General features: G+C 48.7%; 1 protein-coding gene across 1 annotated transcript in view; it reads left to right on the forward strand.

The window, feature by feature from the left end:
- Positions 1 to 4,058: 4,058 nt before the first annotated feature.
- Positions 4,059 to 14,594, forward strand: part of THRAP3 (thyroid hormone receptor associated protein 3) — a 92,064-nt gene continuing 81,528 nt past the window's right edge. Inside the window, exons 1-2 of the mRNA XM_032160257.2 lie at positions 4,059 to 4,369; positions 4,701 to 4,803. The gene's annotated coding sequence lies outside the window, so the exon portion shown is untranslated. The remainder of the gene's footprint in view (positions 4,370 to 4,700; positions 4,804 to 14,594) is intronic.

The raw sequence follows: 14,594 nt of genomic DNA on the forward strand, positions 1-14,594 counted from the left end.
CACTTGGGCATGCTGGCTTGGTCCCAGGCCCTGGAGGGCGAGAGAAAGACAGTGGCTGGATCTCCAGGGCTCTCAGTGACAGACAGTGAGGCCCAGGAACTAGGGCAAGAAGAGTGGTGAGGACAGCAGGGAGTGTGTGCTACCCCCTACCCCCAACCCCCCTCTTTGTACCCTCCCCCTTTGTCAACCTCCTGGCTCCACTCCCAGGCCGAGGCAGCTGGAGTGATTAGTGTGGGTGAAGGAGTACGAATGCCAAAGGCTTGTCTCATGTCTCAGAACACAGGGATCCAGCCAGAGTGGATGGCACGACTGAGTGAGAAATGGAGACCGAGAGATAAACAGAAATAAACGGGGACAACACCAAAGAGACAGAGGAGAGAAGCAGGGCGGGAGACAAGAGACCAAAGGCCCCCACACAGAGCACGGGGGTTGTGGGGAGGGAGGGATCAGTAGCTACAGGGCAGGCTGACCTTTTCCTGTCTCTTCTCTGACCCTGTCCTGTCTGAGTTCCTCCCCGCTGTGTCCCTATCCCAGGCTTTCTCAACCTCAGCACTATTGACATTTGGGGCAGGATAATCTTGGATGGTGGGGGTGGCTGGGTGGGGGGTGTTCTGTGCCCTGTAGGATGCTTAGCAGCCTCCTTGGCCCTTACCCACCAGATGCCATTGGCACTCCCCCAACTCCTCTGCTCTTGTGACAATCCAAACTGCCTCCAGACATTGCTGGATGTTTCCTGGGAAGGTATTGCTCCTGACTGAGAACCGTTCCCCAAGTAGGTTCATGTTCTTGAGAAGAGGCTACCCCAGGGTGTCTGGCTGGTTCTCCCTTCGGCCCATGTGCACAGGGCCCCCTGGCTCTAGCATGGCTTAAATTGCCCTAAGTCAGAAGCCGGGGAAACTAGGAGAGCCGCTGAGACTGACGAGGAGTCTAGGTACAGTAGTAACGAAGTCCCTGCCCTCATGGAGCTTCTGTTCTTATTCCACCCAAAAGGCATCCCAGGTGTGTTTTGGGATGTGCTAGGGGTGTTTCATGAGTGGATGTGCACTCTCGTCTCTAAGGGAGGAGGAAGAGATGGGCCCCCAGGTATGTCTGGACAAGATACAAGTAACAAGTATGCATTTTATTCCATGATGCTTAGATGTAAGAAATGTCCCATTTATCTGGGCACGTCGGCTCACACCTGTAATCCCAGCACTTTGGGAGGCTGAAGCGGGCGGATCATGAGGTCAGGAGATTGAGACCATCCTGACCAACATGACGAAACCCCGTCTCTACTAAAAATACAAACAAATTAGCCGGGCATGGTGGCGGGCGCCTATAGTCCCAGCTACTCGGGAGGCTGAGGCAGGAGAATGGCGTGAACCCGGGAGGCGGTGCTTGCAGTGAGCTGAGATCGCACCACTGCACTCCAGCCTGGGCGACAGAACAAGACTCTGTCTCAAAAAAAAAAAAAAAAAAAAAAAGAGAAATGTCCCATTTATTTAATTCTCTAAACCAGATGATCTGCTCCAAAACCCCCTGCCAGGCTGGCTGGTGAGAAATTCAATCACAGTCATGTTTTGGGAATCTCTACCCAGTGGTGTGCTGGTGAATGTTTACAAATGACTTGGGGTGCATTAGGGAGGGACTTGATTTGTCACATTTGCCGATTTCCATGATGTAAACACTCCCACCATGGCCAATTTCAAGCTGCCAACATGATGTCAGTGCAGGTGGAGCAGGGAGGAGTGAGCAATGGCACACTGTCACACAGGGTATTCACCCGGCAGATGCCAACAACTTTAAAAGCATTGATAATAGTAAACTGGGCCAGGTGTGGTGGCTCATGCCTATAATCCCAGCACTTTGGGAGGCTAAGGTGGGCGGATCACTTGAGGTCAGGAGTTTGAGACCAGCCTGGCTAACATGGTGAAACCCTGCCTCTGCTAAAAATACAAAAATTAGGCCAGGTGCGGTGGCTCATGCCTGTAATCCCAGCACTGGGAGCCTGAGGTGGGTAGATCATCTGAGGTCAGGAGTTCAAGACCAGCTGGCCAACATGGCAAAACTCTGTCTCTACTAAAAATATAAAAGTTAGCTGGGTGTGGTGGCACACGCCTGTAATCCCAGCTCTACTCACGAGGCTGAGGCAGAAGAATTGCTTGAACCTGGGAGACGGAGGTTGCAGTGAGCCCAGATTGCGCCACTGCACTCCATCCTGGGCCACAGAGTAAGACTCTGTCTCAAAAAAAAAAAAAAAAAAAAAAAAAAATTAAAGGCCAGGCTTGGTGGCTCACGCCTGTAATCCCAGCACTTTGGGACGCTGAGGTGAGTGGATCATGAGGTCAAGAGATCGACACCATCTTGGGCAACATGGTGAAACCCTGTCTCTACTGAAAATACAAAAATTAGCTGGGTGTGGTGGCGCGCACTTGTAGTCCCAGCTACTCGGGAGGCTGAGGCAGGAGAATTGCTTGAACCCAGGAGACACAGGTTGCAGTGAGCTGAGATGGCACCACTGTACTCCAGCCTGGCAACAGAGCAAGACTCCGTCTCAAAAAAAAAGTAAAATGTAGGAAAGTAATTAGGACATGATGCACTTTGAGTGTTAGTGGCCTTGAATACGCTATATTAAATTTTAAGTTTATAATTAAATTTTTTCTTTTTTTAGATGGAGTCTTGTTCTGTTTCCCAGGCTGGAGTGCAGTGGTGCTGAGGCAAGAGAAAAGGGTCTAGAGGCAGGAAACCTAAGGCTGATTCACACTGACTTCCTAGAGCTAAATCAAATGGAAACACTTCAGCTATGACAGGAAATATCCTCTCCATTTACATAGGGTACACCAAGTAACCAATGGAAACCTCTAGAGAGTATTTAAACCCCAGAAAATTCTGTAATAGGGCTCTTGAGCCCCTCCGTCAGCCCGCCCCCACACTGTGGAGTGTCCTTTCATTTTCAATAAATCTCTGTTTTTGTTGCTTCATCCTTTCCTTGCTTTGTTTGTGTGTTTTGTCCAATTCTTTGTTCAAGACGCCAAAAACCTGGACACCTTCAACTGGTAACAGTGCGATTTGGGCTCACTGCAATCCCTGCCTCCCAAGTTCAAGTGATTTTCCTGCCTCAACTTCCTGAGTAGCTGGGATTACAGGTGTCCGCCACTATGCCCAGCTGATTTTTTTTTTGTATTTTTAGTAGAGATGGGGTTTCACCATGTTGGCCAGGCTGGTCTCGAACTCCTGGCCTCAAGTGATCTGCCCGCCTCAGCCTCCCAAAGTGCTGGGATTACAGGCATGAGCCACTGCACCCAGCCATAATTAAATTTTTTATATTGCCCTCACCCCTTTGAAGCCCTGAGTATAATTCCTGGGGAGTTATCCAGCCTCGAATATTTAGAGGAAGACTCGCTGGTCTTCAGTCAATTCTATCCTCTTGGATCGGCTTGGCTTAGCCATAGAGGCCTGTTGCTGTGACTCCCAAGACCATTTCGTGCTCCCACATCCGTCCCCTCCCCACAAACAGCAACTTTGCGCCTAGCAGAGGTCCTGGGAGATCTGAATGGGAGTGGTGCAAAGTTGCTATTATTCAAGAAAAGACAACAGCAGCAGCAAAGACACCCAGACCCCTGTTTGCTTTCTCTGGCTTGGGAAAACTCGTCAAGGCTTCCCGATGGGTCCCGCTTCTGCCCCTCCCAAGCTGGGAGCCCTGTGCTGTGGAGTGACCCAGCATAGTAACCGGCTCCTGGAGCTGGGCCTTGGTAAACAAGAGCCATGGCTGGGGATGTCCTTTGGTGCCTGGCAACCTCTGCTTTTGGCCTGGCAATCCCAAAGCCTGTAACAACCGCAGTCCCCACCCCCAGGCAGGAAGGAATAAACACCCACAGCAAGGAGACCAAAATGCAAATTACAACCTCAAGACGTTTCTCTGCTGCATTGACAGACCAGGGTGGTAGGAACAACCACCTGAGGCTCTGAACTAAACAAAAAGAAGAGTTCAGGCTAGGAAAGGAGAGATTCTGGCTAGACTTCAAGAAAGACTGAAGACTTTTTTTTTTTTTTTTTTGAGACAGTCTCACTCTGTCGCCCAGCTTGGAGTGCCGTGGCACGATCTTGGCTCACTGCAACCTCAGCCTCCCGGGTTCAAGCGATTATCCTGCCTCAGCCTCCTGCGTAGCTGGGACTACAGGCACCCACTACCATGCCCAGCTAATTTTTGTAATTTTAACAGAGACTGGGTTTCGCCATGTTGGCCAGGCTAGTCTTGAACTCCTGACCTCAGGTGAGCCACCCACCTCAGCCTACCAAAGTGCTGGGATTATAGGCATGAGCCACTGCAGTCGGCCAAGAAAGACTTCTTAGCCTACCTGGAGGGAGACTAAACACAGGCACTGTGAGGGTAAGTCGGCTCCCCTCCAGGCTGTCCATGTGAGCACACAAAGCTGACAGCCTCCCCAACGCTCACTGAGCGTCCTCTCATAGTTCCCACTGCCTCAGGATGAAGTCCTGTTAATGGCTGAGTGCCTGGACCTTCCCTGTAAGGTAGGAGTTGTCATATGGATGAGAAAACTAAGCCTCAGAGAGGATAAGTCACTTGCCTGAAGGCACACAGCTAAAGCAGTAGTCAAGGGTGGGAATGTGAAGTCAGATCTGGCATCAAAATCTGTGTGCTCTTCTGGCTGTTTGACCTCACCTCTCATCTCCATCTCACCCCAATCTACCTTTTGCAGCCTCCCCCACCGCAATCTCCATCACCCCTCTGCCCCCCGGTGTAAAGAAGGTGGGGGAAGGAAAGCACGAATTTATTGATGAACTGCAAAACAACAGAATTATGTGAGTTATTACTGAATAAATCATAGTAATATTCTCTTTTTATTTTGTAGTTTTCTTTTTGGCATGTCCATGTAACCAAAATAATAATTTTTTTTTTTTTTGAGATGGAGTCTCGCTCTGTTACCCCAGGCTGGTATGCAGTGGCACGATCTCGCCTCACTGAAACCTCCACCTCCCGGTTTCAAGCAATTCTCCCGCCTCTGCCTCCTGAGTAGCTGGGACTACAGGCATGCACCACCATGCCCAGCTAATTTTTGTACTTTTTGTAGAGACGGGGTTTTGCCATGTTGGCCAGGCTGGTCTCGAACTCTTGACTGCAAATGATCTGCCCGCCTTGGCCTCCCAAAATGCTGGGATTGCAGACGTGAGCCACCAGGCCCAGCCTTTTTTTTTTTTTTTCAGAGACAGTCTTGCTCTGTTGCCCAGGCTGGAGTGCAGTGATGGAATCATGGCTCACTGCAGCCTTGAACTCCTGGGCTCAAGTGATCCTCCCACGTCAGCCTCTCAAGTAGCTGGAACTACAGGCACACTGATACCACGCCTGGCTTATTTTAAAATTTTTTGTAGACATGGGATCTTGCTATATTGCCCAGGCTGGTCTCAAACTCCTGGTCTCAAGTGATCCTCCCACCTTGACCTGCCAAAGCACTGGGATTACTGGAGTGAGCCACTGCATCTGGCCCAACATAATTCTATTTTAAAGCTTAGTGTTACTGAACTTTTCCTCTCTAAGCAAGAAAAAGAGTTTCTCAAGCTTGGCACTACTGCTATTTTGAGCAGGATTATTCTTTGTTGTGAGGGATTTGTCTTGCGCATTGTAGGATGTCTAGCAGCATCCCTGGCCTCAATACCCAGTAGATGTCAGCAGTACTCCCCCATGCTCGGGGTTGTGACAACCACAAATGTCTCCAGACATTGCCAAATATCCTCTGGGGGATAGAATTGCCCCTGGTTGGGAAACACTGAATTAGACCAGATAATAAAGTGCCTGTTTCAACGAAGCAGGTCTTAGGAGTAAATAAAATGTGCCAGCAAGTAGCTTGGAGGAGATAGGTCAGTGAGGTCCAGGCTCTTCCTTCTGATGCAAGAGGGGCTGGGGAAGCGGCTTCTAAAATCTAAATCCTAGTCCTCAGCAGGGCCTGGATGGATCCTCTGAGGACTGACCTTTGACTTTCCTGGGCATAACTGGCTTTGCAGGGGCCCACCACTATCCAATTTAATTCTGATAGGAGTCAGTGACGTTACATTCACTGCCACCCCAAAGTGGACATCCCAACTGCAAGAGGAACTTGCTTGGAGTCAAGTGTGGAAAAAGAGTGGCAACAGTTAGTGGCTGCCACATCCTGCTTTTCCATAGGTGGAGGTGGAGAGGGAAGTGGGAGGGGCTGCAAGTATCTTCTAGAACAGTGCTACTCAGTGTGGTCCATACACTGGTTTTTGTCTGGTCCCCAGTGAATTGAGAGTGTTTAAAAACTTCTTTTTGGCCGGGCGCGGTGGCTCACGCCTGTAATCCCAGCACTTTGGGAGGCCGAGGTGGGCGGATCACGAGGTCAGAAGATTGAGACCATCCCAGCTAACACAGTGAAATCCCGTCTGTACTAAAAACACAAAAAATTAGCCGGGCATGGTGGCAGGCACCTGTAGTCCCAGCTGCTCGGGAGGCTGAGGCAGGAGAATCACTTGAACCTGGAAGGTGGAGGTTGCAGTGAGCCGAGATCGTGCCACTGCACTTCAGCTTGGGCGACAGAGCAAGACTCCATCTCAAAAAAAAAAAAAAAAGAAAAAAATTATTTTAAAATTACAGGCTGGTCACGGCGGCTCACATCTGTAATCCTAGCACTTTGGGAGGCCGAGGCGGGCAGATTGCCTGAGGTCAGAAGTTCGAGACCTGTCTGGCCAACATGGTGAAACCCTGTCTCTACTAAAAACACAAAATAATTAACTGGACGTGGTGTCGTGCGCCTGTAATCCCAGCTACTCAGGAGCTGAGGCAGGGAAATTGCTTGAACCAAGGAGGTGGAAGTTGCAGTGAGCCAAGATTGCTCCACTGCACTCCAGCCTGGGTGACAGAGTGAGACTCTGTCTCAAAAAATATATATATATGTATGTATACATCATATATATAATTTTAAAGTGTCAGCTTTGGAAACAAAAAGATGGGAGCCTTTGGCAGTGGTTCCCAAATTTATCTGTGCATTGGAATCACCTGAATGAACTTCAAAATAATAGTGATGCCTGTGATCCATCCAGAGGCTGTGATTTGCTTAATTTGAGATGTGGTCTAAGTGTTGGAATTTTAAAAACATCTTGAGATGGGCCAGGTGTGGTGGTTCATGATGTAATCCTGGCACTCTGGGGGGTCGAGGAGGGAGAATTGCTTGAGCCCAGGAGTTCGAAACCAGCCTGGGCAACAAAGTGAGACCCTGTCTCTACAAAAAAAAAAAAAAAATTAAAAAGCTGAGCATAGTGGTATGCTCCTGTAATCCCAACACGTTGGCAGGCCAAAGCAGGAGGATCACTTGAGCCCAGGATTGAGCCCAGGAGTTCGAGACCAGCCTGGGAAGCATAGAGAGACTCTGTCTCTAAAAAAAAAAAAAAAAATCAAAAAATTAGCAGAGCTTTGTGGTGCATGCCTGTAGTCCCAGCTACTTGGAAGGCTAAGGTGGGAAGATCACTTGGGCCCAGGAAGTGGCGGCTGCAGTGAGCCATGTTCGTACCACTTCATTAAGGCTGAGGCAACAGAGCCAGACCCTGTCTCAAAACAAACAACAAAAATGCAGACATCCTGAGATTAGTCCAATATCCAAACAAGCTTGGTAACCACTAGACTAGGGTATTCCTGGGGGTGGATACTCACTGACTGGTGAGGGAGTAACCATTTTCTGTTCAAGCTCAGCAATGAGGGGCCACCTCTTGCCAACGATCAATAGCAAACAAGCCACTGTTCCCCTGACTAGAGTGTTTGGTTTGCTTTTGGAAAGCAGAGATGGAGGTGACGCCCCCTTGGTCAGTCTGAGCAATAGCAAAGGTAACTGCTCCTCTCTTCCACAGGTGGCCCTTCAAGCGTAGAGGGTCAGACAATGCTGCTGGTTCCAGTCTCTACTGATTTCCCTTTCCAGCTTCCTTTTTGTCCTGAGAGCCTCTTGTACACACGAGATAGCTCTAACAGCTGCTCTCTTAGTCATGATTTCAGTGTAGAAGAAACCCAACCCAAACCAACTCATTTTATTGGCTCATGGCATGGAAAAGTCCATAGGTGCTGCTAATGTCAGGCATGGCTGAATCCAAGAGCTTAACTGGTATAGCCGGGATTATGTCTTTCTCAACTCATGCTCTGCTCTCCAGCTGTGTTGGCTTCATTCTCAGGATGGCTCCCTCTAAATGGTGGCAGAGATGACCATTAACAAGGCCAGGTTGGTGCTTTTCCAGTTTAGCAATGCCAGGAGAAAGAGAGGGCCCTTTCCTCAGTGGTTCAGCCAAGGTCTCAGGCTGATGCTCATTCCATCTGCTATCCCAGTTTAAGCCATCTGTCAATCACTGGGGGCCAAGGAAATGAAATGTACTGATCAGCCAATCACCTGCTCACCTTGAAGTGAGAGTGGGGGAGGGATAGCTTTTCTTTTTCTTTTTCTTTTCTTTCTTTTTTCTGAGACTGAGTCTCACTCTATCGCTCAGGCTGAAGTGCAGTGGTGCGATCTCAGCTCAATGCAACCTCCGCCTCCTGAGTTCGAGTGATTCTCCTGCCTCAGCCTCCCGAGTAGCTGGGATTACAGGTGCGTGGCATCATGCTCGGCTAATTTTTGTGTTTTTAGCAGAGTTGGGGCTCACCATGTTGGCCACACTGGTCTCGAATTCCTGGCCTCAAGTGATCCGCCAACCTTGGCCTCCCAAAGTGCTGGGATTACAAGCGTGAGCCACCACACCCAGCAGGGATAACTTTACAACGGATTATCAGAGTGCTGCTACCAGAGGAAGAGGACTGGAAGGTGCCGAACAGGCAGAGCAACAGATGCCACTCTGCTCCTAGGTCAGCAGAGGGATGTCATGTGCAGAAATTACAACAATGCAAGGCAGAACCTGACAAATGCAATTGGTGTTGGGTTACTCCTAAAAGAAGCAGATTCTGAACTGATGAGATAGGCCTTTGATAGGTGGGGCTGCTGGGGAGGAAGGGCATGAGTGGGCATGAGGAAGCAGGAAGTCCAGATTATGGTCAAGACGAGAACACATGACTGGAACATTGTGTATGAAGAAGCCAAGGCTGGTACGACATGGAGGCCAGATACTAGAGGTTTAGGGCTTGTCCTTCAATCTGATGGCAATGGAGGGCCTTGGAAGGTGATGGTGAAGCTGGTGAGATCATCAGAGATTATACCATGCAGGGCCTTGTAGACTACACTGAGGGTTTAGGGTTTGATGCTGAGGGCACTGGAGACAGGGGTTGATAGGATCAGAGTTGTACTTCAGGAACAACTCTCTGACTAGCTTTTGGAGGAGGCCTCTCTGCCTGGATGGAGAGAGGCAGCAAACAAGGAGGCCTGGGAGATCTCATCGGAGCCAACACCTCAGATTCCTTACTTCAGCCCAGGCACTGTTCTAAGACATGTTCTGTTCTTTGAGACAGGTAAAGGCCTAAAACAGGAAGGTAGAAGATTCAGTAGATGTTCTGGGGGCAGAATACAGTGGATGTTGTGACTGATGCAATATGGTGGATAAGATAGAAGGAGGAAGCCAAGATTCCTCTGAGATTTTGAAGCTGGGAGATCAGAAAGACAGAAGAACTGCTGGCCAGGCGCGGTGGCTCACGTCTGTAATCCTAGCACTTTGGGAGGCCGAGGTGGCTGGATTGCCTGAGGTCAGGAGTTCGAGACCAGCCTGGCCAGCATAGTGAAACCCTGTCTCTACTGAAAATACAAAAAATTAGCCAGGCGTGGTGGCGGGTGCCTATAATCCCAGCTACTCAGGAAGCTGAGGCAGGAGAATCGCTTGAACCCAGAAGGCAGAAGTTGCAGTGAGCGGAGATTGCACCATTGCACTCCAGCCTGGGCAACAAGAGCCAAACTCTGTGAAAGAAAAGAAAGAGAGAGAGAGAGAGAGGGAAGGAAGGAAGGAAGGAAGGAAGGAAGGAAGGAAGGGAGGGAAAGAAAGAGAAAGAGAAAGAAAGAGAAAGAAAGAAAGAAAGAAAGAAAGAAAGAAAGAAAGAAAGAAAGAAAGAAAGAAAGAGGAAAGAACTAAGGAAAGTCCATACATACACACCTACTGCTGTCAATTCCGTGTGTAGCCAACTGCTGGGTTCTAGGAAGACAAAGAACAAACTAGTTTTTGCCTTTCAGGAGTTGGCTCTCTGTAGGTGGCACAGATGGGTGATTTCAACACATTGTGATGAATGTGGTGAGACCTGTATAAGCAGCATGGGCTAGGGAGGTAGTACCTAGCTGCTCAAGCCAGAAAGCTGGGGGTCAACCTTGACTCCTTCTGCCCTTTCTCAGCCAGCCAATCACCAAGACCAGTAGATATGATCTCCTAAATGTCCTCTCTCTTTTGAATCTTCCCACTTTTCTTCATCCCCACTGAGAATACCCTAGACCATGCCATTGTCCCGTCTCATCTGGAATACTGTGATATAACTTCCTCACTGGTCTCCCCACTTTCACTCTGGTTTGCCCTAATCCGTTCTCACATTGTACCATAGTAATCCTGTAAAAAAGGAAATGTGGGCCAGGCTCAGTGGCTCACGCCTGTAATCCCAGCACTTTGGGAGGCCAAGGTGGATGGATCACCTGAGGTCAAGAGTTCAAGACCAGACTGACCAACATGGTGAAACTCCGTCTCTACTGAAAATACAAAAAAATTAGCCAGGCATGGTGGCACATGCCTGTAACCCCAGCTACTCGCGGGGCTGAGGCAGGAGAATCACTTGAACCCGGGAGGTGGAGATTGCAATGAGCCGAGATCACGCCACTGCACTCCAGCCTGGGCAACGAGAGCAAAACTCTATCTCAAAAAAAAAAAAAAGTAAAATAAAAATAAAAAAGGAAATGAGAATCACGTCCCTCCCCTGCTTATAAACCTTTCAATGGCCTGGGTGCGGTGGCTCACGCCTGTAATCCCAGCACTTTGGGAGGCCGAGGTGGGTGGATCACGAAGTCAGGAGATGGAGACCATCCTGGCCAACATGGTGAAACCTTGTCTCTACTAAAAATACACAAAAATTAGCCGGGCGTGGTAGCGGGTGCCTGTAATCCAAGCTACTTGGGAGGCTGAGGCAGGAGAATGGCATGAACCCGGGAGGCGGTGCTTGCAGTGAGCCGAGATCTGGCCACTGCACTCCAGCCTGGGTGACAGAGTGAGACTCTGTCTCAAAACAAACAAACAAACAAACAACTTTCAATGGTTTCCCATTGGTCTCAGAATAAAATACAATCTCCTCAATCTGGACTGTCAGACCCAGTGGGATCCGGCTCCTTAGGACCTCACCGACCTTATTGTGCTTCTCCTCCTCTTATACTCCAGAGTCAATGGCAGGCCTGACAACATTTAGGATGTGCCACGTTCCTTCAGGCCACAGTGCTTTTCCCTGTGTTGTTCCTTCTGTCTGGAATGCTCTTCCCCAATTCTTGGCCTGGCTAACTATATCATTCATGGGTCATTCCCTTAGGGAAGCATCTCCTAAACTTCTAGCCTCGAACAGGACTTCCTGATTCTACACCAAGTCAGCAAGCCTTTTCTATAAGGGGTGAATCGTACATGTTGTAGGCTTTGCAGACACAGAGTCTCTGTTGCAACCACTCTACTCTGCAGTCAGAGAAGCCATAGGCAATAACATGATGCATTTATGGATGCTGAACTTTGAATTTCGTATACTTTTTGCACGTCACAAAAAGAAATTTTTCTTTTTTTTTTTTGGAGACGGAATTTTGCTCTTGTTGCCCAGGCTGGTGTGCAATGGCGCGATCTTGGCTCAACGCAACCTCCGCCTCCCGGGTTCAAGCGATTCTCCTGTCTCAGCCTCCCGAGTAGTTGGGATTACAGGTGTGTGCCACCACGCCCGGCTAATTTTGTATTTGTAGTAGAGACAGGGTTTCTCCACGTTGGTCAGACTGGTCTCAAACTCCCAACCTCAGGTGATCCTCCTGCCTCAGCCTCCCAAAGTGCTGGGATTACAGGCATAAACCACTGCACCCGGCCGATAAAATTTTCTTTTTTTTTTCCCAACCGTTAAAAAATGTAAAAATAGGCTGGGCACAGTGGCTCACACCTGAAATCCTAGCACTTTGGAAGGCCTACGCAGGAGGATTGCTTTAGCCCAGGAGTTTGAGACCAGCCTTGGCAATACAGTGAGACCGTGTCTCTACAAAAAATTAAAAAGAAAAAAACGGCCGGGTGCCGTGGCTCATGCCTATAATCCCAACGTTTTGAAAGGCTGAGGTGGGTGGATCACCTGAGGTCAAGACCAGCCTGGCCAACATGGTGAAACCCCTTCTGTACTAAAAATACAAAAAATTAGCTGGGTGTGGTGGCGTGCAATCCCAGTTACTCAGGAGGCAGAGGCAGGAGAATCGCTAGAACTGGTACACGAAGGTTGCAGTGAGTGGAGATCGCGCCACTGCACTCCAACCTGGGTGAAAGAGCGAGACTATGTTTCAAAAAAAAAAAAAAATGCCGGGTGTGATGGCTCACACCTATAATCCTAGTACTTTGGGAGGCCGAGGCGGGTGGATTACAAAGTCAGGAGTTCAAGACCAGCCTGGCCAAAAAAATAAAAATAGCTGAGCATGGTGGTGCATGCCTGTGGTCCCAGCTACTTTGCTGGGGCTAAGGTGGGAGGAACACTTGAGCCCAGGAGGTCAAGGCTGCAGTGAGCTGTGATCATGCCACTGCACTCTAGTCTGGGGGACAGAGCCAGACTCTTTGTCTCAAAAATAAATAAGTAAATAAAAATGTAAAAATAATCCTAGTTTCTGGCCATATGAAAGCGGGAGATGGGCCAAAATTGGCCCATAGGTTGTAGTTTGCTGACCTCTATTCTGTGTTATCATAGCATATACCATACACTCTTCCTGCATTGCACTCATCCATTAGTAATTAATTATGCATGTGATAGACTTCTTTTTTTTTTTAAGATGGAGTCTGGCTCTGTCGCCCAGGCTGGAGTGCAGTGGCGCAATCTCGGCTCACTGCAAGCTCCGCCTCCCGGGTTCACGCCATTCTCCTGCCTCAGCCTCCCGAGTAGCTGGGACTACAGGAGCTCGCCACTATGCCCGGCTAATTTTTTGTATTTTTAGTAGAGACGGGGTTTCACCATGTTAGCCAGGATGGTCTCGATCTCCTGACCTCGTGATCCGCTATCTCCCCCGTTGGAGGTAAGCTCTGTGAGGGAAGGGACCACATTTGTTTTGTTTACTCTTTTTTTCCTGAGCATCATAGTACAGGGCTTGACCCATGGTATGTGCCCACCAAATGAATGAAGTGATACAGTTTTCTCTGCTTTGAGAGGAACTCAAAGCTTCATGGAGAATGCGGACATACAAACAATTAACTACACACTTAACTAGGTAATGCTGTATTGGAGGGAAGAAGAGTTCGGTTTCTGGCAGGGTAAATTTGAGAGACCAGTGGGAAATCAGGGTATGGTGGCTCATATATATCTGGAACTAAGTGAGTTGACTCTAAGATGTAGATAAGGGAATAAGATGCTTAAAAGAGAAGTAAAGCTACCTGAGTATGCCAGATCACTCAAGAGGAGAGGTCACTCAGGGAGAGAGGCTGAATGAGGACAGGAGAGGGCAGAGACTGGAACCTTGGGGTAAGTTTCTGGGCCAGGGAAGGGGCAGAGGTTGGTAGAGAGGTTAGAAAAGATCCAAGATAGATCTTGTTTTATTGTGCTTCGTAGATACGGCTTTTTTTTTTTTATATATATATAAACTGTGAGTTTGTGGCAGCCCTGTGTCAAGCAAGTCTATTGGCATCATTTTTCCAAAGGCATGTGCTCACTTTGTGTCCCTGTCACATTTTGGTAATTCTCGCAATATTTCAAACTTTTTCATTATTATTATAGCTGTTCCAGTGATCAGTGATATTCCTATCAATTAACATCAGTTATGTTACTATTGTAATTGTTTGGCAGTGCCACATACTGCACCCATATAAACGGTGAACTTAGTAAGTGTTGTGTGTGTACTGACTGCTCCACCAACTGGCCATTCCCTGTTTGTCTCCTTCTCCTCCAGTCTCCCTGCTCCCTGTTCCCTGAGACACAACAATATTGACCTTAGGCCAATTAATAACCCTACAAACCCCTACAATGGCCTCTAAGTATTCATGTCTCTCACTTTAAATCAAAAGCTAGAAATGATTAAGCTTTAATGAGGAAGGGATGTCAAAAGCCTAGACAGGCAGAAAGCTAGGCCTGTTGTGTCAATCAGCCAAGGTGCGAACGCAAAGAAAAAGTTCTTGAAGGAAATTAGGACAGGCACATGACTGGCTCACTCCTGGAATCCCAGCACTTTGGGAGGCCGAAGTGGGTGGATCGCTTGAGGTCAGGAGTTCGAGACCAGCCTGGCCAACATGGTGAAACCCTGTCTCTACTAAAAAAATACACAAAAATTAGCCAGGCGTGGTGGCAGGCGCCTGTAGTCCCAGCTACTCAGGAGGCTGAGGCAGGAGAATCGCTTGAAATCAGGAGGCAGGGCCTGCAGTGAGCAGAGATCGCGTCACTGCACTCCAGCCTGGGCAACACAGCCAGACTCTGTCTCAAAAAAAAAAAAAAAAAAAAAAAAAGCCAGGGGTGG

The sequence above is a fragment of the Hylobates moloch genome, unplaced genomic scaffold (genome assembly GCF_009828535.3).
Source record: "Hylobates moloch isolate HMO894 unplaced genomic scaffold, HMol_V3 SCAFFOLD_8, whole genome shotgun sequence".
Classification (NCBI taxonomy): Eukaryota; Metazoa; Chordata; class Mammalia; order Primates; family Hylobatidae; genus Hylobates; species Hylobates moloch.